Source organism: Anomaloglossus baeobatrachus, chromosome 10, assembly GCF_048569485.1.
Source record: "Anomaloglossus baeobatrachus isolate aAnoBae1 chromosome 10, aAnoBae1.hap1, whole genome shotgun sequence".
Classification (NCBI taxonomy): domain Eukaryota; kingdom Metazoa; phylum Chordata; class Amphibia; order Anura; family Aromobatidae; genus Anomaloglossus; species Anomaloglossus baeobatrachus.
The window spans coordinates 104,506,543-104,532,060 of NC_134362.1; positions in this window are offsets into that span (position 1 = coordinate 104,506,543).

Here is a 25,518-nt window from a genome sequence, read left to right on the forward strand (position 1 = left end):
CTGACCAATGTTTGGGAGACAGAATAAACAAATAACCAGCAGTTTAAGAATTGGAATTATTTTTTACGCCGTTCACTTTGCAGTATAAGTGATTAGGCGCCTTTGTTCCTCAGGTCAGTATTATTATAGTAGTTATAGTGTTGTACATAGAAGCAGTATTATAATACACCATGTGCAGAATTATTAGGCAAGTTGTATTTTAGAAGATTTTTTTTAATTGATCAACAACTATGTTCTCAATCAACCCAAAAGACTCATAAATATCAAACCTAGGTGGATAGCTTAGGAGGATATCTGTCTGTGCAGGTAACTATTACTGTGCAGAATTATTAGGCAACGTAATAAAAAACAAATATATTCCCATCTCACTCACTTGTTTATTTTCACAAGGTAAACCAATATAACTGCACAAACTTTAAAAATAAACATTTCAGACATGCAAAAACAAAACGCAAAATAATTAATTAGTGACCGATATAGCAAAATTTCTTTATGATGACATTCAACAGCCTACCATCCATAGATTCTGTCAGTTGCTTGATCTGTTTACAATCAACATTCCATGCAGCAGCCACCACAGCCTCCCAGACACTATGATATGGATGTACTGTTTTCCCTCCCTGTAGATCCTACATTTTATGAGGGACCACAGGTTCTCCATGGGATTCAGATCAGGTGTCATTATTTTTTTCATCTTTTAGACCTTTAGTGGCCAGCCACGCTGTGGAGTAGTTGGATACATGTGATGGAGCATTGTCCTGCATGAAAATCATGTTTTTTTTTAACGATACCGACTTCTTCCTATACCACTGCTTGAAGAAGTTGTCTTCCAGAAACTGGCAGTAGGTCTGGGAGTTGAAATTCACTCCATCCTCAACCCGAAAAGGTCCCACAAGTTCTTCTTTGATGATACCAGCCCATACCAGTACCCCACCTCCATCCTGCTGGCATCTCAGTTGGAGTGGCGCTCTTTGCCCTTTACTGATCCAGCCTCTAGCCCATCCATCTGTCCCATCAAGAGTCACTCTCATTTCATCAGTCCATAAAACCTTTGAAAAATCAGTCTTAAGATATTTCTTGGCCCAATCTTGAGATAGCTTTGAAAAGATAAGGCGCAAATAGGGTCTTACCCGGTAAAACACGTGGGAGTGAATGCTGGCAGGAACACTCACCTGGTGCGGTTGTGCCAGTCACAACCCCTTTTGAGCATGTAAATCACGAGGAGATGGTGTGGGAGGCAGCGGTCCCGCGGTGAAGAGACGATTCAAAGAGCAATAGAAAGCAGGTTGATATACCGCGCCAAACCACAGGAGTCCAGATGTTGTTAGTAAATCCCTTTTTCTTTATTTTCACAGGTCTACGTGTTTCAGGGAAATATCCGTCCCCTTCCTCAGGACAATGTACAGAGAATACTATAGCAAGAGACAGGTTGTGAGCTCATATATATACATCTGAAAAAAAGCCACGTAGTCACTCCTTACGTCATGATCTTGTGACTCATAGGTGCACGAGGTAATGGATAAAGCTGTGAACATTGACAAGGGGGAAAAAAAAAAGGAAGAAAGAAAAAAAGAGAAAAAAAGAGAAAAAAAGGGAGAAGAAAAAAGAGGAACAAAAAGAAAAAAGAAAAAGAAAAAAGAGGAGGAAGAAAAGAGCAAAGAAAAGGGGAGAAAGGAGAGAAAGAGAAAAAGTAAAAGAAGGGGAGAAAGGGGAGAAAAGAGGGGTTGGGAAAAAACGCTGTAAAAAAATTTGTTTTAGTAGAAATTAAAAGATTTTTTGGACATCAAGTTATTTGAAAATGAAAAAAATTGTTGTGAAAAACAATAAAAATAATGATTGTTGATGAAATGGACCTAAAATGTGAACAATGAATAATGAGAAATAAAAATTAAAAATTTAAAGAATAAAAATAAAAAAATTAAAAATGAAAAAATGTGGAGAATGAAATTTTTTTTGAAATAAAGTAAAAAAACATATTGCCATTTTGATCTATAAGGTTGTTAATTCTACCTACATATGAAGAAGGGAAAAAAATAAATGTGGATAGATCCGCAATGTAAATGCGGGGAAATAAATAACTAAATGCAACTGTGAGAATGATCATGCCGGCAATGGATTTGCAACCAAAAATATAAAGAGCAGGAGCAAGAAGAAACCCGCAAAGAGGATTATTGGAAGGTGACAGCGTGGGAAAAAACATGAACGCGCTTGCGCGAAAGGTGAGATGAGGTACAACTGTGAAGAAAGGAGACAGTAAAAAGCGCCTACGCAAGGGGTAACCTAAGGTTAATGCCGTGAGAAAATGCTATTGTGCGCTTGCGTGCAGGGATGATACTAAATCCCGGCCGCATGAATGATAGCAGTATCAGCGGCTAGGTAATCATGTCAGGATAGTGTAAGAAAGATCAAAATATGATGTGAAAAAAATGTTTTCATTAGAAAAATGAGGTGATATTAAAGTTGAGTTAGATGTTAAGAGCAGGAGCAGGAAGAAACCGGCATAGAGAATTACTGGAGGGTGACAGCGTGAGAAAAAAATGAATGAAGTGAACGCGCTTGCGCAAAGGGTGAGATGAGGTGAAGACTATGAGAAAGAAAAAAGTGAAAAGCGCCTGCGCAAGGGGTAACCTAAGTTTAATACTGTGGGAAAAATGCTATGTGCGCCTGCGTGCAGGGATAATACTAAATCCAAGCCGCATGAATGATAGCGTTATCAGCGGCTAGATAATGAATAACAAGATGGTGCAAAAAAGGTTAAAAGTATAATGTGAAAAAAATGTGTTTTAATTAGAAAGAAGAAGTGATGTCACTAGAAAAATACTTTAGGAAAATACTGGGTGTAGTAGTGAGTAAATGAAATCATACTTAGCGGACTCTCCAAAAAGGGGAGGAAAAGAAAATCAGGAAAAAAAGGGGAACAAATGCATGGAAAGAAGGGAACAGGGCTCCTAATGGAGCTAAATGTGTTATCTGGGGACCGGAACAATAATAGACCCGAAAATCTGAAAATCCGAAAAAAAGGGGAAAAGAAGAGAGGAAATGGGCAAATATTTATAAACTAAAGGACATATTTAATTTATTACCAACATTTTTATGAAAAGGGGAAGCATGATGATTCCTATTTAAAATGTATAAAAATCTACATGATATAAATAAATAATATGATATAATAAACCATATTTTGTACAATCCAACAACGAAACAGCCATATTGGGATGTATATTCATAATCACAAAAGAGAAATATAGGATGTTATGGATAAAAAGATTGTTGGAGGGATGTCATAAAAACATATAAAAATATAAATATAAATCATGTATGTATATATATATATATATATATATATATATATAAAATGTAAATATATATATATATATATATATATATATATATATATAAAAAATACGAGCATAAAATTAATATGATACCACAATATAATGGATGCACGCAAAATAATTATGATAAATATATGCGATAAAAAATATATATAATATAAGACCTCATAAGATATATAGGAAAATCCCAAAAATACAAAAAATAGATTAATTCAATTAAAAAAAATGAAAATTAAAAGATTAAAAGGAAAAATCAGTTACCAAATTCAGTCCCATGGGTTTCAGAGTGCCCAGTCTATGTATCCAAAATGATTCTTTTTTATTAAGACTGTCTATTCTCTTGGGCCAATTGGGAGGTATTTGCTCTATAGGAGTAATAGTAAAGGCCATAGTTCTATTGTGGAACAGTATACAATGCTTGGATAATCCGTGTAGCATATAACCGATTTTTATGTTATGCCTATGCGAGTTTAATCGGTTATGCAGGGCTTGGCAAGTCTTACCTACATATTGTTTACCACAATTACAGTCAATAAGATAAATAACAAATTTGGACAGACAGTTTAGATGATTCTTAATAGTGAATTCCTCTGTTCCCTTAGAGGAACTGAAAGTTGTCCGCTTATGGCTAATGATTCTGCAACAAAGGCAATTTCTAGAACCACACCGGTAAGATCCTGGGGGGGCAGTAGAGATAATATTATTGATATTGTTCTTCAGAGGGGCAGGTTTAAGTCAACTGGGAGCTAAAACATTCTTAATGCTAGGAGCCTTCCTGAATGTAATGCCAGGAAGGGGGGGAAGGATAGTTTTTAAAAAGGGGTCATTTAACAGGACTCCCCAATGCTTTGAAAAAATATTCCTAATTTTATCATTATCGCTGCTGTAGGTGGTGAGAAAATTCAAAGTAAAAGTACTCTCAGTGTTGCTGGAGGTGGAAGCAGTGGAAACTTTGGGTAAAATCAGGTCTTTTTGTTGCAGGATAGCAGTATCTTGGTATGCTCGTTGGACAAGAGCTTTAGGGTATTCCTTTTCTAAAAAGCGTTTCCTAAGTATTTTTACCTGATCATTAAAATCATTAAAACGAGAGCAGTTTCTCCTGATACGCTTGTACTGATTAATTGGAATGTTCCTCAGCCATTTGGTATAGTGCTCACTGTTATACTGGATATATCCATTAGAATCTACTTGTTTAAAATATGTTTTGGTTAAAATTCTACTGTCACAATGGAAAATAGTGACGTCCAAAAAATTAATTTCAGATTTATGAAAAGTAGAGGTGAAACTGAGCCCCCAGTCGTTTAAGTCCAGATGTCTCAAGAAAGAATCAATAACATTGTGTTTGTTGTCCCAGATAATGAACAGATCGTCAATAAAACGCTTATACAGAACAATATTACTTTCATATATACTATTTTGGATAAATAGGTACTCGAATATCCCCATAAAGAGGTTAGCATATGCGCATGCAGCTCTAGAGCCCATCGCTGTGCCGAGCTTCTGATTGTACGGCTTGTCTTCAAAAGTAAAAATATTATTATTCAAGATGAATTCCATACTCTCTAGTATAAATTTCTTTTGAATGGGTGGAAATCTACTATCCTTTTCCAGAAAAAGGGATAAACAAAGTAAACCAAGATGATGCGCTATATTAGAATACAAAGCCGACACATCAATGGTAAGAAAAAGAAAAGAATCTTCCCATTTAATATCATATAATGAAGTGATGAGGTGAGAGGAATCCCTCAGATAACTGTCTAATTCACGCACATATGGCTGCATTAATTGGTCTAGGTAAGCAGCTAGATTTGCAGTTAAAGAGTTGATACCTGAGATAATGGGTCTCCAAGGCGGATTTGTAAGGTCCTTATGGATTTTTGGTAGGTGATAAAAAAAAGCCATGTTGGGATTTTTTACTAGTAAAATTTTTTTCTCGTGAGTATTAAGGATTTTATGTGCCACAGCAGCTTGTATTAGCCCCTGATAAGCAAGGATAGCTGCATCATATGTACTAATATTGACTACTTCATAGTAGATAGGATCTGAAAGAATCCTCAAAGCTTCCTTTAAGTAATCCCCCCTATTCAGGATGACAATACCTCCCCCTTTGTCTGCTGCCCGAATTATGATGGCACAATTATTTTTAAGGTTGTCCAGTGCTAATTTCTCATCTTTAGTAAGATTATGTTTTAGGTTCCTTTTGGTGCTCATGTTCCCCTCTACTTTTCATAAATCTGAAATTAATTTTTTGGACCTCACTATTTTCCATTGTGACAGTAGAATTTTAACCAAGACATATTTTAAACAAGTAGATTCTAATGGATATATCCAGTATAACAGTGAGCACTATACCAAATGGCTGAGGAACATTCCAATTAATCAGTACAAGCGTATCAGGAGAAACTGCTCTCGTTTTAATGATTTTAATGATCAGGTAAAAATACTTAGGAAACGCTTTTTAGAAAAGGAATACCCTAAAGCTCTTGTCCAACGAGCATACCAAGATACTGCTATCCTGCAACAAAAAGACCTGATTTTACCCAAAGTTTCCACTGCTTCCACCTCCAGCAACACTGAGAGTACTTTTACTTTGAATTTTCTCACTACCTACAGCAGCGATAATGATAAAATTAGGAAAATTTTTTCAAAGCATTGGGGAGTCCTGTTAAATGACCCCTTTTTAAAAACTATCCTTCCCCCCCTTCCTGGCATTACATTCAGGAAGGCTCCTAGCATTAAGAATGTTTTAGCCCCCAGTCGACTTAAACCTGCCCCTCTGAAGAACAATATCAATAATATTATCTCTACTGCCCCCCCAGGATCTTACCGGTGTGGTTCTAGAAATTGCCTTTGTTGCAGAATCATTAGCCATAAGCGGACAACTTTCAGTTTTTCTAAGGGAACAGAGGAATTCACTATTAAGAATCATCTAAACTGTCTGTCCAAATTTGTTATTTATCTTATTGACTGTAATTGTGGTAAACAATATGTAGGTAGGACTTGTCAAGCCCTGCATAACCGATTAAACTCGCATAGGCATAACATAACATAAAAATCGGTTATATGCTACACGGATTATCCAAGCATTGTACACTGTTCCACAATAGAACTATGGCCTTTACTATTACTCCTATAGAGCAAATACCTCCCAATTGCCCCAATAGAATAGACAGTCTTAATAAAAAAGAATCATTTTGGATACATAGACTGGGCACTCTGAAACCCATGGGACTGAATTTGGTAACTGATTTGTCCTTTTAATCTTTCAATTTTCAATTTTTTTAATTTAATTAATCTATTTTTTGTATTTTTGGGATTTTCCTATATATCTTATGAGGTCTTACATTATATATATTTTTATCGCATATATTTATCATAATTATTTTGCGTGCATCCATTATATTGTGGTATCATATTAATTTTATGCTCGTATTTTTTATATATATATATATATATATATATATATATATACATTTTATATATATATATATATATATATATAAATATATATATATATATATATATATATAAATATATATATATATATATATATATATATATATATATATATATATACACATGATTTATATTTATATTTTTATATGTTTTCATGACATCCCTCCAACAATCTTTTTCTCCATAACATCCTATATTTCTCTTTTGTGATTGTGAATATACATCCCAATATGACTGTTTCATTGTTGGATTGTACAAAATATGGTTTATTATATCATATTATTTATTTATATCATGTAGATTTTTATACATTTTAAATAGGAATCATCATGCTTCCCCTTTTCATAAAAATGTTGGTAATAAATTAAATATGTCCTTTAGTTTTTAAATATTTGCCCATTTCCTCTCTTCTTTTCCCCTTTTTTTCGGATTTTCAGATTTTCGGGTCTATTATTGTTCCGGTCCCCAGATAACACATTTAGCTCCATTAGGAGCCCTGTTCCCTTCTTTCCATGCATTTGTTCCCCTTTTTTTTCTGATTTTCTTTTCCTCCCCTTTTTGTAGAGTCCACTAAGTATGATTTCATTTACTCACTACTATACCCAGTATTTTCCTAAAGTATTTTTCTAGTGACATCACTTCTTCTTTCTAATTAAAACACATTTTTTTCACATTATACTTTTAACCTTTTTTGCACTATCTTGTTATTCATTATCTAGCCGCTGATAACGCTATCATTCATGCGGCTTGGATTTAGTATTATCCCTGCATGCAGGCGCACATAGCATTTTTCCCACGGTATTAAACTTAGGTTACCCCTTGCGCAGGCGCTTTTCACTTTTTTCTTTCTCATAGTCTTCACCTCATCTCACCCTTTGCGCAAGCGCGTTCACTTCATTCATTTTTTTCTCACACTGTCACCCTCCAGTAATTCTCTATGCCGGTTTTTTCCTGCTCCTGCTCTTAACATCTAACTCAACTTTAATATCACCTCGTTTTTCTAATGAAAACATTTTTTTCACATCATATTTTGATCTTTCTTACACTATTCTGACATGATTACCTAGCCGCTGATACTGCTATCATTCATGCGGCCGGGATTTAGTATCCTGCACGCAAGCGCACAATAGCATTTTCTCACGGCATTATCCTTAGGTTACCTTTTGCGCAGGCGCTTTTTACTGTCTCCTTTCTTCACAGTTTTACCTCATCTCACCTTTTGCGCAAGCGCGTTCATGTTTTTTCCCACGCTGTCACCTTCCAATAATCCTCTTTGCGGGTTTCTTCTTGCTCCTGCTCTTTATATTTTTGGTTGCAAATCCATCGCCGGCATGATCATTCTCACAGTCGCATTTAGTTATCTATTTCCCCGCATTTACATTGCGGATCTATCCACATTTATTTTTTTCCCTTCACCATATGTAGGTAGAATTAACAACCTTACAGATCAAAATGGCAATATGTTTTTTTACTTTATTTCAAAATTTTTTTCATTCTCCACATTTTTTCATTTTTCATTTTTTATTTTTTCATTTTTATTCTTTAAATTTTTAATTTTTATTTCTCATTATTCATTGTTCACATTTTAGGTCCATTTCTTCAACAATCATTATTTTTATTGTTTTTCACAACAATTTTTTTCATTTTCAAATAACTTGATGTCCAAAAAATCTTTTCATTTCTACTAAAACACATTTTTTACAGCGTTTTTTCCCAACCCCTCTTTTCGCCCCTTTCTCCCCTTCTTTTACTTTTTCTCTTTCTCTCCTTTCTCCCCTTTTCTTTGCTCTTTTCTTCCTCCTCTTTTTTCTTTTTCGTTTTTCTTTTTGTTCCTCTTTTTTCTTCTTCTCCCTTTTTTTCTCTTTTTTTCTTTTTTTCTTTCTTCCTTTTTTTCCCCTTGTCAATGTTCACAGCTTTATCCATTACCTCGTGCACCTATGAGTCACAAGATCATGACGTAAGGAGTGACTACGTGGCTCTTTTTCAGATGTATATATAAGAGCTCACAACCTGTCTCTTGCTATAGTATTCTCTGTACATTGTCCTGAGGAAGGGGACAGATATGTCCCTGAAATGCGTAGACCTGTGAAAATAAAGAAAAAGGGATTTACTAACAACATCTGGACTCCTGTGGTTTGGCGCGGTATATCAACCTGCTTTCTATTGCTCTTTGAATTGGCCCAATCTTGACGTTTTCTCTTATGTTTCTTGTTCAAAGATGGTCGTTTTTCAGCCTTCCTTACCTTGGTCATGTCTCTGAGTATGGCACACCTTGTGCTTTTTGATACTCCAGTAACGTCGCAGCTCTGAAATATGGCCAAACTGGTGGCAAATGGCATCTTGGCAGCTTCACGCTTGATTTTCCCCAATTCATGTGCAGTTATTTTGCGCCATTTTTGCCCAACACGCTTCTTGCGACCCTGTTGGCTATTTGCCATGAAACGCTTGATTGTTTGGTAATCACGCTTCAGTTTGGCAATTTTAAGACGGCTGCATCCCTCTGCAAGACATCTCACAATTTTGGACTTTTCAGAGCTTGTCAAATCTCTCTTCTGACCCATTTTGCCAAAGAAAAGGAAGTTGCCTAATAATTAAGCACACCTTATATAGGGTGTTGATGTCATTACACCACACCTCTCCTCACTACAGAGATGCACATCAACTAATTTACTTAATTGGTAGTTGGCTCTCAAGCCTATACAGCTTGGAGTAGGACAACATGTATAAAAAGTATCATGTGCTCAAAATTCTCATTTGCCTAATAATTCTGCACACAGTGTAGTTATATTCTTGCACATGGGAGCAGTAATATAGTAATTATATTCTTGTACATGGGGCAGTATTATAGTAGTTGGATTCTTATATATAGGGCCAGAATTATAGTAGTTATATTCTTTTACATAGGGGCAGTAATATAGTAGTGATATTCTTGTATGGTTACAGCAGTATCTGATTTATATATTTTTTTAGGTTTGCCTACTATCACACTAAAAAATGTTTTTTTTTACAAAATAAAGGTTATTCGCTTCACCTAATTTTGAAGACTAGAGCTTTTTATTTTTCTGGTGACAGAGTCATGTAAAGATTTGTTCTTTGTGGGAAGAGGCAGAGTTTTTATTGCCACCATTTTGGCCCACATAATATTTTTTTTATCACTTTCTATTCAGCTTTTGTGAGACATTTTTCATTGCTGTATTCTGAGAGCAATTGCTTTTTTATTTTTTCGCTGATGAAGCTGTATTGCTGCTGTGCCTGCATGATCATCATGATGTAACCATGATGTAATCATTTGATCGCTTATAATATAAACTGGCACAAACCAGACTATTGTAGTACACAGCAAAATTGTGTTTGTCATATTATGCTCAGCTAGTGGCTAAACTTCACAGGAAGACTAATTTGATGCTAAAATCTTTGCACCAGAGTTTAGCACCAAATTTGCACCTCCTCGAAGAAAACTGCACCAAAACGGCATCAAAACCGTTTTTGTGCATTTTTTTGCCAGGAGATGCAGATTTGGTGCTTAAATTTTTACACCATATTGCTGCACCCAATCTACATCTCCTGGCAAAAGAAAATCACATCACTACTGCATCACACCACAAGCGGTAGTCATATGTTTTTTTGCCAGGAGGTGTAGATTAGATGCAGGAATATGGTGTTAAACTTTTACATCACTTGGCAAAAAAAACCTCAGTTTTCTGCCAGAAGATGTAGGTCTGTGAACTCAGAGGGAGTTCATTGAGGTCCCCTGAGGTCAGACTACCTGCAGTCATAGGTGGAGGGCTGTTGAAACCTCCAGCTGTGACCGTAAATAACTGGAGTAATGTCACCGCTGATCGCTTCAGCCCAGTCTCTGCCTGAAATTACAGCATGTAGATATGTTTTATTGACAGCGCGCTGTTAGCTTACATGTAGCAGAGCTGGAATCATCATGGGACCTCTTGTTGATTACGTCGGACCTGGGTTTTTGGGGGTTAAGAAAGTAGTGTAAGAAGCTGGGGTTTTTTGTATTTTATTTCAAATAAAGGATTTTTCTGTGTGTTTGTGTTTATTTCTTTTTACTTATAGAATTAGTGGTGGGAAGATCTCATAGACTCCCTACCTATCACTAATCCAGCGCTTTGTGACAGCTGTGAGCTGAGATTAACCCCTTATTACCCCAATTGCTACCACACCAGGGAAATTGAGAAAAGTCGGGTAAAGTGCCGGGATTGTTGCATCTAATGGATGCGACAATCCTGGGCAGCTGCAGGCTCCGATTTTTAAGCTGGGGGGCTCAATAACCATGGGTCTCTCTAGCCTGAGAACAGCTGTTGGGCTTTATCATGGCTTGGTATCAACATTGGGGGGTCTGCATACTGCTTTTAAAAATCATTCAGTTAAATATTTTTTTTTTAAAAAAAGCCGCATACTTTCTTCATATTTTGATACACCGCCAAAATAAGTGCATGACTGGGGGCTGCAGCCTGTAGCCATGGCTTTATCTGTGCTGGTATCAATAGAAGGGGGGTCCCTAAGGCAATTGTTTTATGTATTTATTTTATACCACGATAGAGACCCACAGGCAACGTCTGTGATTCCAACCAATCACAGATGCTGTCTGGGGGCGGGGTCTGATTGCAGGCAATCAGAGATGCCGGTGGTCAGAGAAAGCAGTGAATATGCATAAGGGACAATTATCGGCCCCGGAAGTAGCGCTGCAGCCGAGGGGAGACTCTGTAAGTATGTACTGCTTTAACCCTTTTTTATTTTCTTTGTTTTATAGCCCCTACACCATTTTACAACATATTACTTTTGCATCCCATTGAATTTTATGGGTTTGGCTAGAATCGATGATCGTATTAGCTAGGATCACCGATCCGATCGATGATCTCATGAGGGATTTGCAATCGTAAACCGATCCGATCCTTAGCAGGATCGCTCATCTCTACTCTTTATACCTTAAACATTTCAGCCTGACAATCAGAGTACTGGGGGCTATATATTTGGTACATCTGTAGCCTCTCCTTGTTAGGGCATCCTATGTCATATAAAATAGTAGTGCCCAAATAGAAAAAAGCCTTTTGTACAATAATGTCTATCTAGTAATACTGTCTATATAGTAATACAGTATATCAGTGCTACATACCGTTATTTGGACACATAATCCACAATACTTATTCCAAAATTGCTTCTTGAGTTAGCTAATAGTAAGCGCCATCATTATCCAGCTCTCATTATTATGCACTCAGAGGTAGCCACATAAAAGTACAATGATTTTACAGCGCAATAATATCTACTACGTACAACCCCTGCATCTAGCATGGACCATGCAGCAAGGCTAATGTATGTGAACCAATAAGCTTACAATCAGTTTGCCTGTACAGAGGGTGAGTGAGGCAATCACACATTAGTTATGATTCAGCGGCTTGGTGCCCATTTGCTTCATCGCTCCCTCCTTTGTTTTTGTCACTTTAATAACTCAATCTAAAATCTGTAAAAGGAAAATTGGCTGTTCCTCTGTGACTGCTCCTATTACACATTCACCAGCACCTGTGCATGTTTTCATGACAATATCATAGCTCCGAGATGTCTACAAACAAACATAAAAGAGGTCAAAATTCAATTTCCATGTCTTATTTTAGGAATTCCTCGTTTATGTGTGGGCTAGCTATTAGAAACTTATAGCGCCATCTAATGGAGAACCGGGGCATGATGTTTCTTGCTGACATATATTTATTCATGTTTTGTCTTTTTAAGGTAAAAAGAATAAAACTTTAGTTGCAGGATCCTGTAGAAATGTGGAGCTCCAAGAGATTTATCTGGTGATTTATAGCTCTTTTACTATTATTTTTTTGGGCATTTCCTACTTTTGGGCAAATCTCTAGCAATTCTGGGTTTTTCCATTCTTATGATATTGATAAGCTCTGTTCAGTTTATAATGGCCATTCCTGGTCACTGCACTTTGCAGTCTGGAGTTTAGCTGCAGCCGCTGAAAACGGCTGTTACACTCACCGCCGAGGGATGGTACAGTGGTGAGCAGAAGTGGACCCACTGAACCACAGGAAGGCCCCGGGCCTACCCTAACGTGGGGAAGAGGACCGGGACTGTGACAGCTGACCCCCAGAACAGGGGCAGACACAAAGTTTCAAGGTAGACAGCACAGACAGGACGGACAGGCAGAGTCTCTAGCACCAGCAGGGCGGACAGGCAGAGTCACTAGCAAGGCAGATGGCACGGCCAGGGCGGGCAAGCATAGTCTCTGGTGTGGCGAGGGGCACCAGGAAAGCTGAGGCAGGAGGCACATCTGGGCTGAATAGGCACAGTATATAGTACCAACAAGTAAGGACGGACAAGCAGCAAATATGGGCAGGACAGAACTGAAACCAGGTGCCAACAGGCAGGACAGGCTGATAGCCAGGTACAGGCATGACAGTACTGGATCCAGGTGTCAACAGCCAGAACAGGCTGGTAACCAGGTAAGGGAAGGACAGTTCTGGAATCAGGTGCCAATTGTCAGGACGGGCTGGTAGCCAGGTAAGGGCAGGACAGGAACAAGCCAGATAGGACCAGATGGGTTGGGACAGGACGGACAGGCAGGGTGACCTGACATCTGACTAGACAGAACACACTGACTAAACTGATGGTGGTGAACAGGCAACTCCCCTACTGGGAGCTTGCCCCAAATACCCAGTGCCTCTGAGCAAAAGACTGGGAGGCACTTCCTGGGAGTGGCGCGTTGGCCCTTTAAGAGAAGGACAGCAACATGCGTGCATGCCCTAGTAGCGCTACCGCAGGTTCTGTGACATGCACACAGACTCCGGGAGGTGAGGGGATTAAGAACCATATGGAGAAGCAAGCGGATGCAGGGCAGCGTAGAAGGTGCCGGCCGCGGTGGTGAGTCAGAGCGTGTCCCTGCAGGAGGGGAGATCAGGGATGCGAAGTTACAGAACCCCCCTTTACGCCCCCTCTTCCTAAAAGCAGAAGAAGGATTTCTCTCCTCGACAATGATGGTAGCAGGCAGACAGGCGGAAATCAGGACAGGCTGGCAAGAAGAAATCACATCATAGTCAATGGTAGCTGGCAGGCAGAAATCTGGACAGGCTGGCAAGACAAAATCACACGGATTCAAGGCAAACCTTGAAAAAACAGACAAGACAAAACAAAGAAGAAAATCTTCTCCAAATGGGTATCTCTCACAGGACCAGGAACAAGGAATCCAGGTTCAGACTGGAGCATTCTACTTACACAAGGCACCGACCAAGGCTTTAGAAGGCATCGGATAAGAATTTGGAGTTGCACCACAGGTTCAGGAACGAAGTGACAAAGTTCGTATTAGAGCATTCCACCTATGCATTATACCGACAAAGGCTTCCCAGGGCATCAGATAGGAGTTTGGAGATGCACCACGGGTTCAGGAGCAGGAACAAGTTCAGATTGGAGCATTCCATCCACGCACAACACCAATGAAGGCTTCTTAAGGCATCGGATGGGGTTTCCACGCACAATACCGACAAAGGCTTCAGAAGGCATGAGAAGGGAGTTTGGTGATGCACCACGGGTTCAGGAACAGGAACAGGTTCAGAAGCAGAATTCCAGAAAGCAAAAGGCCTCTGGAAAGATGGAGCCAAGCAGACAGGTTTCTTCAATTGGTGAACTTCCATCACAGGGCAAAGTTCAGGCCGAGGCAAAAAAACGGAGTCAGCAGAGTCCATGACCTGTTCAAACTGTCATGCTCATTGCCGAGGGCTGGTACAACGGCAAGCAGAAGTGGACCCACTGGACCACAGGGAGACCCCAAGACTTCACTAATGTGGGCTAAAATACTGGGACTGTGGCAGCTGACTCCCAGGACAGGGGCGGACACACGAGCAGGTAGGATAGAGTCTCAAGGCAAACAGCACAGGCAGAGTCTATAGCACCAGCAGGACAGGGTGGACAGGCAGTCACTAGCAAGGCAGATGGCATGGCCAGGGCAAGCAGGCATAGTGTCTGGTGTGGCGAGGGCCACCAGAAAAGCTGAGGGAGGAGGCACAACCAAGCTGGACATGCACAGTCTACAGTACCAACAAGGCAGGATGTACAGGCAACAGGTACGGGCAGGACAGGCCTGGGACCAGGTGCCAACAGGCCGGATGGGCTAGTAGCCAGGTATGGGCATGACAGGCCTGGTTCCAGGTGCCAAGAGACAAGATGGGCTGGTAGCAAGGTACGAGCAGGACAGGACTGGAACAAAGTGCCAACAGGCAGGATGGGCTGATAGCCAGGTATGGGCAAGACAGGACTGTAACCAGGTGAAAAAATGTAGGACGGCTAGCCAAGTATGGACAGAACAGGTACAAGCGGGAAGAGACCAGATGGGAAAGGACAGGATGGACAGGCAGGGTGACCTGATAACTGACTAGACAGAACACACTGTCTAAACTGATGATGGTGAACAGGCAACTTCCCTAGTGGGAGCTTTCCCTAAATACCCAGTGCCTCTCAGCCAAAGGCTGGGAGACCCTACCTGGGAGTGGCACGCTGGCCCTTTAAGATTAGAGCAGCGGTGCACATTCACACCCTAGGAGTGCTCCCGAAGATCCTGTGACGCGCACAGATTCCGGGAGGTGGGGGAGGAGGAACCATGCAGAGGAGTGAGCAGGAATGCCGGGCAGTGTAGTCGGCAGCGGCAATGAGTCAGACCACGTCTCCACAGTAGGGGAGAGCAGGGACGCGGTGTTACAGCGGCCACTACACATTGAATGGAGCTGTGCAGTTCTGGCTTGTTCATTGCAAATCCAATCCATTCAATCTGGACGCTGAACTTAAAAACAGCTGCTCGACGGATGTGCAGAATGTTATACCCACACTGATTGGAATATATTCAGTGCCCAGCATAAATGAGCACACCCCCTTTGGAAACTAAGATTTTAATAAACATCTCACTGAATCCAAGAACACAAGAACAATTTCCAACATTTTCACAAGACTGAGTTTCATAGAACATTTTTTTAAACCCATAACATGAAAGTAAAGCTAATAATATATAACTTTAATTACAAAATCTTCATTTTTACTCAAAATAGTTGATGCAAAAATGAATACCCCCACATCAAAAACGTCTACATTTAGCACTGATATAACCTCCATTATTTTTAAGGACTGCACAAAGGCTTCTAGGCAAGGAAAACATAAGTTGGTGAAATGTTGAAATGTCTATCTTTTTCCATTCTTCATGAACGAGCTCTTTTAGAGTCTGGATGCTGAATGAAGAATGCTGACAACTTGTCTCTTCAGATTCCCCATGGGTGTTCTATAGAGTTCAGATCAGGAGACCCTTGACCATCGAATGACTCAGCAGATTGTCCCATACACAGGGGCATTAACTCAGCTAAGCACTGATATGTTTTCTTAGACTGAGAAGGGTGCTAACAGACATATCTGCATGAGGCTTATGTCGGGGAGAGACAGAGAGAAAGCCAATAGTTGACATTTCTCTCTGGAAGAACATTGCGATAAGCATTCTGATATCAAACATGTGCCGCCAACTTCTCTCCCGACTATCAGTCGGTCGGTACCCCTATTCTCATTAGACTGTTGGCCTGTTAACGGATCCTGATTATTTTGAGACTGTTTTTTCATGACATGTTGTACTTCATGATAGTGATAAATTTAGGATAATATGTTTTGCTTTTATTTGTGAAAATATAGGAAATTTGGCAAAAATTTAGAAAATTTCACAATTTTCAAATTTTTAATTTTTATGCACTTAAATCTGAGTTATGTCACATAAAATAGTTAACGAATAACATTTCTCACATATCTACTTCCCATCAGTGCAATTTTGAAACTTTTTGTTAGGAAGTTAGAAGGGTTCAAAGTTTATCAGCAATTTCTCATTTTTCCAACAAAATTTACAGACTCATTTTTTTTATTGACTACATCACATTTGAAGTGACTTTGAGACTGAAGCCTAGGTGACAGAAAATAACCAAAAGGTACACCATTCTAAAAACTACACAAATCAAAACCACTTCCAATTAGTTTATTAACCCTTTAGGTGCGTCACAGGAACTAAATCAATGTGGAAGGAAAAAATGAAAATGTTACTTTTTCCCACAAAAATTTTTTACTTTAGCCATAGAAATTTGTATTTTCACAACGGTAACAAGACAAAATGCAACATACAATTTTGTTGTGCAATTTCAACATGGGGTGGAAATCTACAGTTTTGGCACATGGCAGGGTACTGAAGGGAAGGAGCGCCATTTGAATTTTGTAAAGCAAAATTAGTTGGAATCATTAGGGGATGCCGTATCGCATTTGGAGAGCCCCTGATGTGTTTAAACAGTGGAACTACGCAACAAGTAACCAAATTTTGGAAACTAGACCCCTCAAGGAATTTATCTAAATGTTTGTTGAACACCTTGAACCCCCAGGTGCTTCAAAAAATGTTATAACGTTGAGCCATGAAAATAAAAAAATATATTACCACAAAATTGTTACTTCAACCAGATAGCTTTTTTTCAGAAGGGTAACAGAAGAAAATGCACCAGCAATTTATTGTGCAATTTCTCATGAGTAAGCTGATACCTCATATGTGGTGGGATCAACTGTTTGGGCATATGGCAGTGCTCGTAAGGGAAGGAGCGCCACTTGACTGCAAAACTTGCTAGAATCATTAGCTGACACCATGTTGCGTTTGAAGAGTCCCTGTTGTACCTAAACAGTGGAGCCTCCCACACAAGTGACCCCATTTTTGAACCTAGAACCCTCAATAAATTTATCTAGATAGTTGGGGAGCCCCTTGAAACCCTAGGTGATTCACGGAATTCTGTAACGTTGAGCCACAATAATGTAAAAATACATTTTTACAACAAAAATGTTCTTCAACCACCAAAGCTTTCAATTTCACAAGGGTCACAGGACATAATAAATTATACATTTTATTGTGTTATTTCTTCTGACTACACCAATACCCGATATGTGGTCAAAAACTACTTTTGAGGCACACTGCAAAGTGAAAAAGGGAAGGCGTGCCATATTTAAGATCAAATTTAGTTGGAATGGTTTGCGAGTGTGATGTCACATTGTCAGTGCTCCTGAGGTGCCCAAACAGTAGAGCTCCCCCACAAGTAACCCTATTTTTGAAATTAGACACCTCAAGAAATGTATCTAGTTGTTGGTGAGCAACAGGTACCACCAGATGGTTCTCAGAATTTTACAACATTGAGCTGTGAAAATAAAAAATGAATTTTTAACCTCAAAAATGTTGCATTAACCCCAAATTTCCAATTTTCACAAGGGGAATAGGTAAAAAAAAGCCACATAATATGTTACACAATTTCTCCTCAACATGGCAATACCCCACATGTGACTGTACAGTACTGTTTGGCCACACCACAGGACTCAGGTGGAAAGAGCACCATTTCATTTTTGGAGCACAGATTTTCCTATAATAGTTTGTGAACTTTATTTGCAGAGCCCCTAAGGGCCAGAACAAAAGAAATCTCATCATGTTATCAAATTTGGAAAATTACACCCGTTTGGAAATTCATCTATGGGTGTAGTGACGATTAAGTCACTAGAAAACACCCATGGTGTGTATATATCAAATGCAGTGAATATTACAGAATTCAAAATTGCAAATAAGTCTTTGTTGACCTCATTATATTGTAGTGCCTGAACATTGTGACTAGCTCGTGTTTCTGGAAACCTGCAATCTGTACATTTAGGTGGGCTCTCCTCGCTACAATAATGCCAAACGTGTAGATGCTATTTGTGGTTTAAGCACATTGTGGGGCTCAGAAAAGAGGAGGAATATGGATTTGCGAGCGCAGATTTTGCGTGATTTTTTTTTTGCAGTTGGAGAGCCATAGCGTATTTCCAGCGGTTTTGTGCTACCAGTAACGTGGAAAACCCCTATATTTCTTTTAACAGATGACGGACCTGAGTGGGGACTTGTGTTTTCGTGGGTTGAGTTAAATGCTATTTGGTGGCGATTTGGAACGCAAACATTTTAGATCAGTCCATACTTATCTTGTGCTGTGTCCAGTGCTGACCTGATAATGTATCATAGTATCATAGTATCATAGTATCATAGTTTTTAAGGTTGAAGGGAGACTCTAAGTCCATCTAGTTCAACCCGTAGCCTAACATGTTGATCCAGAGGAAGGCAAAAAAAACCCCAATGTGGCAAACAAGTTCCAATGGGGAAAAAATTCCTTCCTGACTCCACATCTGGCAATCAGACTAGTTCCCTGGATCAATACCCTGTTATAAAATCTAATATACATAACTGGTAATATTAAATTTTTCAAGAAAGGCATCCAGTCTCTGCTTAAATGTTAGTAGTGAATCATTCATTACAATATCATGCGGCAGAGAGTTCCATAGTCTCACTGCTCGTACAGTAAAGAATCCTCGTATGTGATTATGATTAAACCTTCTTTCCTCAAGACGTAGCGGATGCCCCCGTGTTCCAGTCGCAGGCCTAGGTGTAAAAAGATCTTTGGAAAGGTCTCTGTACTGTCCCCTCATATATTTACACATTGTGATTAGATCCCCCCTAAGCCTTCGTTTTTCCAAACTAAATAACCCCAAGTTTAATAACCTGTCTTGGTATTGCAGCCCACCCATTCCTCTAATAATCTTGGTCGCTCTTCTCTGCACCCTCTCCAGTTCAGCTATGTCCTTCTTATATATCGGTGACCAGAATTGTACACAGTATTCTAAGTGCGGTCGCACTAGTGACTTGTACAGAGGTAGAACTATATTTTTTTCATGAACACTTATACCTCTTTTAATACATCCCATTATTTTATTAGCCCTGGCAGCAGCTGCCTGACACTGTCCACTAAAGTGAAGTTTACCATCCACCCATACACCCAAGTCTTTTTCTGTGTCTGTTTTACCCAGTGTTCTACAATTAAGTACATAATGATACATTTTATTTCCTCTACCCAAGTGCATGACCTTACATTTATCTACATTAAACTTCAATTGCCACTTCTCAGCCCAATCCTCCAATTTACATAAATCTCCCTGTAATATAAAATTATCCTCCTCTGTATTGATTACCCTGCCGAGTTTAGTATCATCTGCAAATATTGAAATTCTACTCCGCATGCCCCCAACAAGGTCATTTATAAATATGTTGAAAAGAAGCGGGCCCAATACTGACCCCTGTGGTACCCCACTATGAACTGAGACCCAGTCCGAGTACGTACCATTAATAACCACCCTTTGTTTCCTATCATTTGTTTAGTATCATTTGTTTAGTATCATGTCTGTTACTTAACCCCTTCACTTATTTATCCATCTACTGTTCCCTTAATATTGGCACTTTATTGACATTACAATGTACCCTTTAGCACCTTATTATTTTTTGTGCCTCATCTAGGGTCATTATATGGTAACTTTTGATACACATATACCAACTTTATTGCAATTGTGTGTATACCTTTTTCCATCTTTGTTAATCTATTTATGCGTATGGGTTTTATTTATTACTGTTTTTTCACCCGGTCACATTTCCTTACATGCTGTTTTTAAAACCATGGTTTTATCGCATGTTGTTTTTTACCTGTCCTTATGTAATTAAATAAAGTGTATCTATTTTTGCACATTATACTCTTGTTCTCATGTGTTTATTACATAGAGTTTGAGTAGCAGCCACTCCTGACTCATGCTGCGCTCTGCAAGATCTGTCGACACTGATGAGCGGTGTTGTCATGAACGTCATCACTTATCCCAGTGATAAGCAGCAACATTCCTGATCACAAACTACTCATCACAGCCGCTGTGTGTCGCAGGGAGCAGTGTAAGCCAGGACTGGCTGCTGCTCACAGCCTATGGAGCCTTGTTCTGAGCCTTGTTCTGATGCCTCACAGCCTTTAATTCTACGTGAAAACACTGTGGATAGAGAGCGCAATAGGGTCTTACCCCACAAACAAATAGGGTATGATTCACGGAGGTTACTCACCAAGTATAGTTGTGAAAGTCACAACCACTATGCAGGCATATATACTCGGTCAACGGCAGCAGTCATCCCTGTAGTAAGCAATTTTAGGTAAGGAGATGGATGTTTAAACACCGCGCCAAAGACCACTAATGCAGGAGGTGAATTTAACGTGACTTTATTCCATGTTCAGGTCTACGCGTTTCAGGAGCGTCCGCTCCCTTCCTCAGGACAATACAGGCACAAGCAACATCAAAAACCATTTTTGATGTTGCTTGTGCCTGTATTGTCCTGAGGAAGGGAGCGGACGCTCCTGAAACGCGTAGACCTGAACATGGAATAAAGTCACGTTAAATTCACCTCCTGCATTAGTGGTCTTTGGCGCGGTGTTTAAACATCCATCTCCTTACCTAAAAAAGCCTTTAATTCTAGGTAATCGAGGGACACTGTGTGAACTGCTGGACTACGTCAGAACCAAGAACGTTGCTTTCTAATAAATTAGTGATCGAGTAATAGTCTCTTGACTTTGTCTCTCTCTTTTCATGTTTTTAAGGTTTCATGGAGTAGCAGCCTTTAGTGTAGGAATGGTCAATAAGTTACTTCTAAAGGTACAGAGTTTGTAGTTCACCTGAGGTGATGGTGACATTAACAGCATTCAGTACCTGAGTGTGATACATGTTGTTTGTGTGGTACCCAGGGATATGGGGTACTCGGTTCCGGGCAGTGTACGTCTTGGGAATGTCCCAGTGGTGGCCGTTACCTGGGTTCCATGCCCTTTTTGTAATGGGGATACAGTCCCTGACATAACTTCTGTCGCTTATCCATGTTATGTAAATAAAAGCTTATAACCTAACTTTAAATTTATCCATTGATTTCATAAATTACTCTTTTGAAAGCCGAAACCCTCCCAAATTTGGTTTTGGGTATGAAAATAAAGTTGCTGCGCAGCTGAAATATTGATCATTTATTAAACACAGAAAAGTCAGATTTTGACAAGACAAAAGTTTTGTCGCCTTGTCATATAATGCACCCAATCCTAGTTTACATCCTCACCTGTGCTTACTAAATGATAGCTTAATTAGTAGGTGTGTATAAAAAGAAACCCAGCACCCCAGACCTTCACTTGAACTGCAACTTGACCTCTGACAACATGCCAAAAATCCACCCTGTGACCAAAGCCTTGATTATCAAGAGGCTGAAGACCAGATCCTCTGCAGAGGTGGCTTGCACTTTTAATGTGTTTCAGCATCAAGTACAAAGAATTAAAAAAAATATGAGGAGACTGGAGATGTTTTTGACAAGCCCAGGTCCGGAAGACCCCGCAAGACAACTGCTCAGGAGGAACGTTTGTTGGTTAGAAAATCCAAAGCCAGACCCTTTTCCACTGCAGCAGAGCTCCAAAAGGCCTGGTCACTTCAAGTCCCTGTGTCAACTAGAACAGTTTGTAGCATTCTGTCACGAAATGGCCTCCATGGTCGAATCAGTGCCCAGAAGCCAGCACTAAAAAAAGGAAATTAAAAATCCGTGTGGCATTTGCCAAGTCCCACAGCCTGCTAAACAGATGGACGCTGGAAAAGTGGCAGAAGGTGGATTTTTCTGATGAATCTTCAGTTGAATTACACCACAGCTGCCGCATATACTGCAGGAGACCTACTGGAGCAGGAATGGATGCAGAAAACAGTTACGTTTGGTGGTGGAAAGATCATGATCTGGGGTTACATTCACTTTGGGGGTGTGTGAAACATTTGCAAGGTGGAAGGCAATATCAATGGCCTAAAATATCAAGAAGTATTAACTACCTCTTACATTCCCAATCGTAAAAGGGGTCAAATTCTGCAGCATGATGGTGCTCCATCTCATACATCCATCTCTACAACAAAGTTCCTCCTGGCACAGAAGATCAAGGTGCTCAAGGACTGGCCAGCCCAGTCACCAGACATGAACTTCATTGAGTATGTTTGGGGTAGGATAAAAGAGGAAGCTTGGAAGACAAAACCAAAGAATCTAGATGAACTCTGAGAGGTATGTAAGACTGCATTCTTTGCTATTCCTGATGACTTCATCAATAAATTGTATGAATCATTGTTGAACCGCATGGATGCAGTCCTTTAAGCTCATGGAAGTCACACAAAATATTAAATATGGCTCTAATAGCACCAAAAGTTCATTCACCAATGGTATGCAACATATCTTTGTATTAGAGGTTAATTATTTGTTTGAATTTCACATTAATTTCTGTGGGCAACAAAACTTTTGTCCAAAATCTGACCTTTCTGTGTTCATTGAATGATCAATATTTCAGCTTTGCAGCAACTTTATTTTCATAACCTAAACCAAATTTGGAAGGGTTTCAGCTTTCAAAAGAGTAATTTACGAAACCAATGGATGAATTTAAAGTCAGGTTATAAGCTTTTATTTACATAACATGGAAAGGCGACAGAACTTCTGTCAGGGACTGTATTTACAGGTGATTGTTGAATAAAGTTTACACGTGACGCCACTTGCTGGTGTTGCGGCTAAATGTAGGGAGCCGCTGCTGCAGAATGTCTCTACTGGGGCTGGTGGTATTGGAAGCTAGTATGGTAGTCCCTCCGCAAGTAGGGTTTTTCCCCAGCGGGTGTATGGTGCAGTGGGCATCGGAAGAAGGGAGTCCACGCAGGTAGTCAGTGCAACTGGTTTACTCACTTGTTTTGAGTTGGTAACTGGGGGCCCGAGGCCGGCTGGTTTCGCCTCCAGGTTCCCTTCGTCCCAATTCCAGTCTGGTTTCTCTGGTACCTTCTTCCCCTGCACCTGTCTCTGGTAAGTGGGCCCCGTGGTATGGAACACTGGGGTTTGTCCATTTCTGTCCGCCTGACGGTAGCATGAACCCTGTGGGCTTGGAGTCTCTGGTCCTGTCCCTGGTTCTCCCTTTGCTACTGAGTCTTTGGATTCTTTAGGGTCAGCAAGGTCCTTGATGGTCCCCTTTGCTGTGCAGGTGTTAACAGGTCGGCTTGAAGTTCTTTCCCGTCCTAGGGTCCTGTACCCCGTCGGTAGTTCCGGGAGTACTCCACCGTACTCCACTGGCAACCACCTCTCCTGGGTACCAGGTCACCTTTAACCCAAGTCAGGACGTCTCCTCTATCAACTCTCTATCCTAGACTACTACTGACTTCCTCTGTCCACAGTCTGCCCCTCCCACCTGGTCAATTAGAGTACTAGATTGGCTCCACCCCTAGGCGGCCATTTATTGGTCCCACCCTAGCTAAGTACCATTGTATGGGGGATTATAGGGGAAAACTAGGATTGCCTGGGTTTTTGGTGTTACCGGTACTGGGGTTCTAGGTCCCTAAGGGGGTAGTCCCTGCATTCTTGTGGGGATGCAGACCCTTGTAGCACCCTGATGGTCTCAGGGGCACTACATTCCCCCTTGGTTAATTCCAGCACATTCTCGTAAACATCAACATTTCTTTCCACAAAGGGGAGGTTCATTACTTTAACGTTACAACCTGGGGTATTCCTCCCTGCACCCACTACCCAAAAGTCCTGGTCCCAGAACCCTTCTAAGGGGTCAGGTCACTGGTTCCACTGGTGACCAGGTCTGGACCATCTCTGTCCCGGACCTTTCCTGCACCCGGCCTCTCCTGGTAGCAGTGCTTACAGCAATGTCCGCTGGATGAGTGTACCCTGGTGTGGCACAACTGGTGCAACTATTTACAAGGACACATGTTTGTGTTGGCTGCTGACAGTCCTGCAGCCTGGGTCTATTTTTATCAACACATAAAACTAGTAACTTGGCAATCTGGAACAGTCCAATTTTCAAAAAATAAAACAATTTTCAGTAAACAGTGAACAATTTAACTGGTAGCATTCAGGTCATAGCTACCATGGTGCTGGGTAGGGGCCATCAGGATCACTGGGCCTCCTGGGGTCAGCACTTAGAGTCTGCGTGCACTGGCCTCGTGCACCTGCACTGCCTCCTGGTGGAAACTGAAGGACTGGTGCTGAAGTGGGTGCTGAAGTGGGAGTGGGTTCCTTTGTAACGATCTCTGCTGGCACACACATAGGGTTGCAACTGGGAACCGACCTCAGTCTCAGGGGTCTGAGAATCCGCTGGACACACACAAGCAGAGTGTCCCAGTTTGCTGCATCGATGGTAAGTCGGTAGTGGGACATCGCTTGGGGGGTAACAGGCTCCTCATCTGGCACCAGCTCCAGGACCTCAGGCAAGGACCACATCATGAGGACAGCATGGAAGCCATTACTCCCCGTGCATGGAATCCATGCAGCCTCCGAAGTGCTAGATGCCGAATCCGACTCCACCGGTTCCACGGCGGTGGGGATGGGTACGACATGCTCAACCTTGTCCCTCCACGCGCGCTTAGGCTTAACCAGCTCCATGGCGCAGTCCCTTGGGTTTCTTTTTCTTTGCCACTTTCTTACAGGACTCAAGCACCTCTCGAAACTTCCGGGTCAGGTTACTGCCTCCTTCCGCCCGCGCTTACAGGAGTCGTGGGCGAGGTTTCTTTTCGCGCCTTTTAGTCTGCTGTAGCGCAGTTATTTTTCACAGCAAAATGGCGGCTATTTTTCAAACAATAAAGTACAGTCCATATAACACAGTTTTTAAGGCACACATCACCCGATTTGAATGGGTCGCGCCAGGAAAAAGGGTTGTCGCACCCAGGGATATGGGGTACTTGGTTCTGGGCAGTGTAACTCTTGGGAATGTCACAGTGGTGGCCGTTACTCGGTTCCGTGCCCTGGGCCCTTTTTGTAATGGGAATATTTACAGGGGATTGTTGAATAAAGTTTATACGTGACGCCACT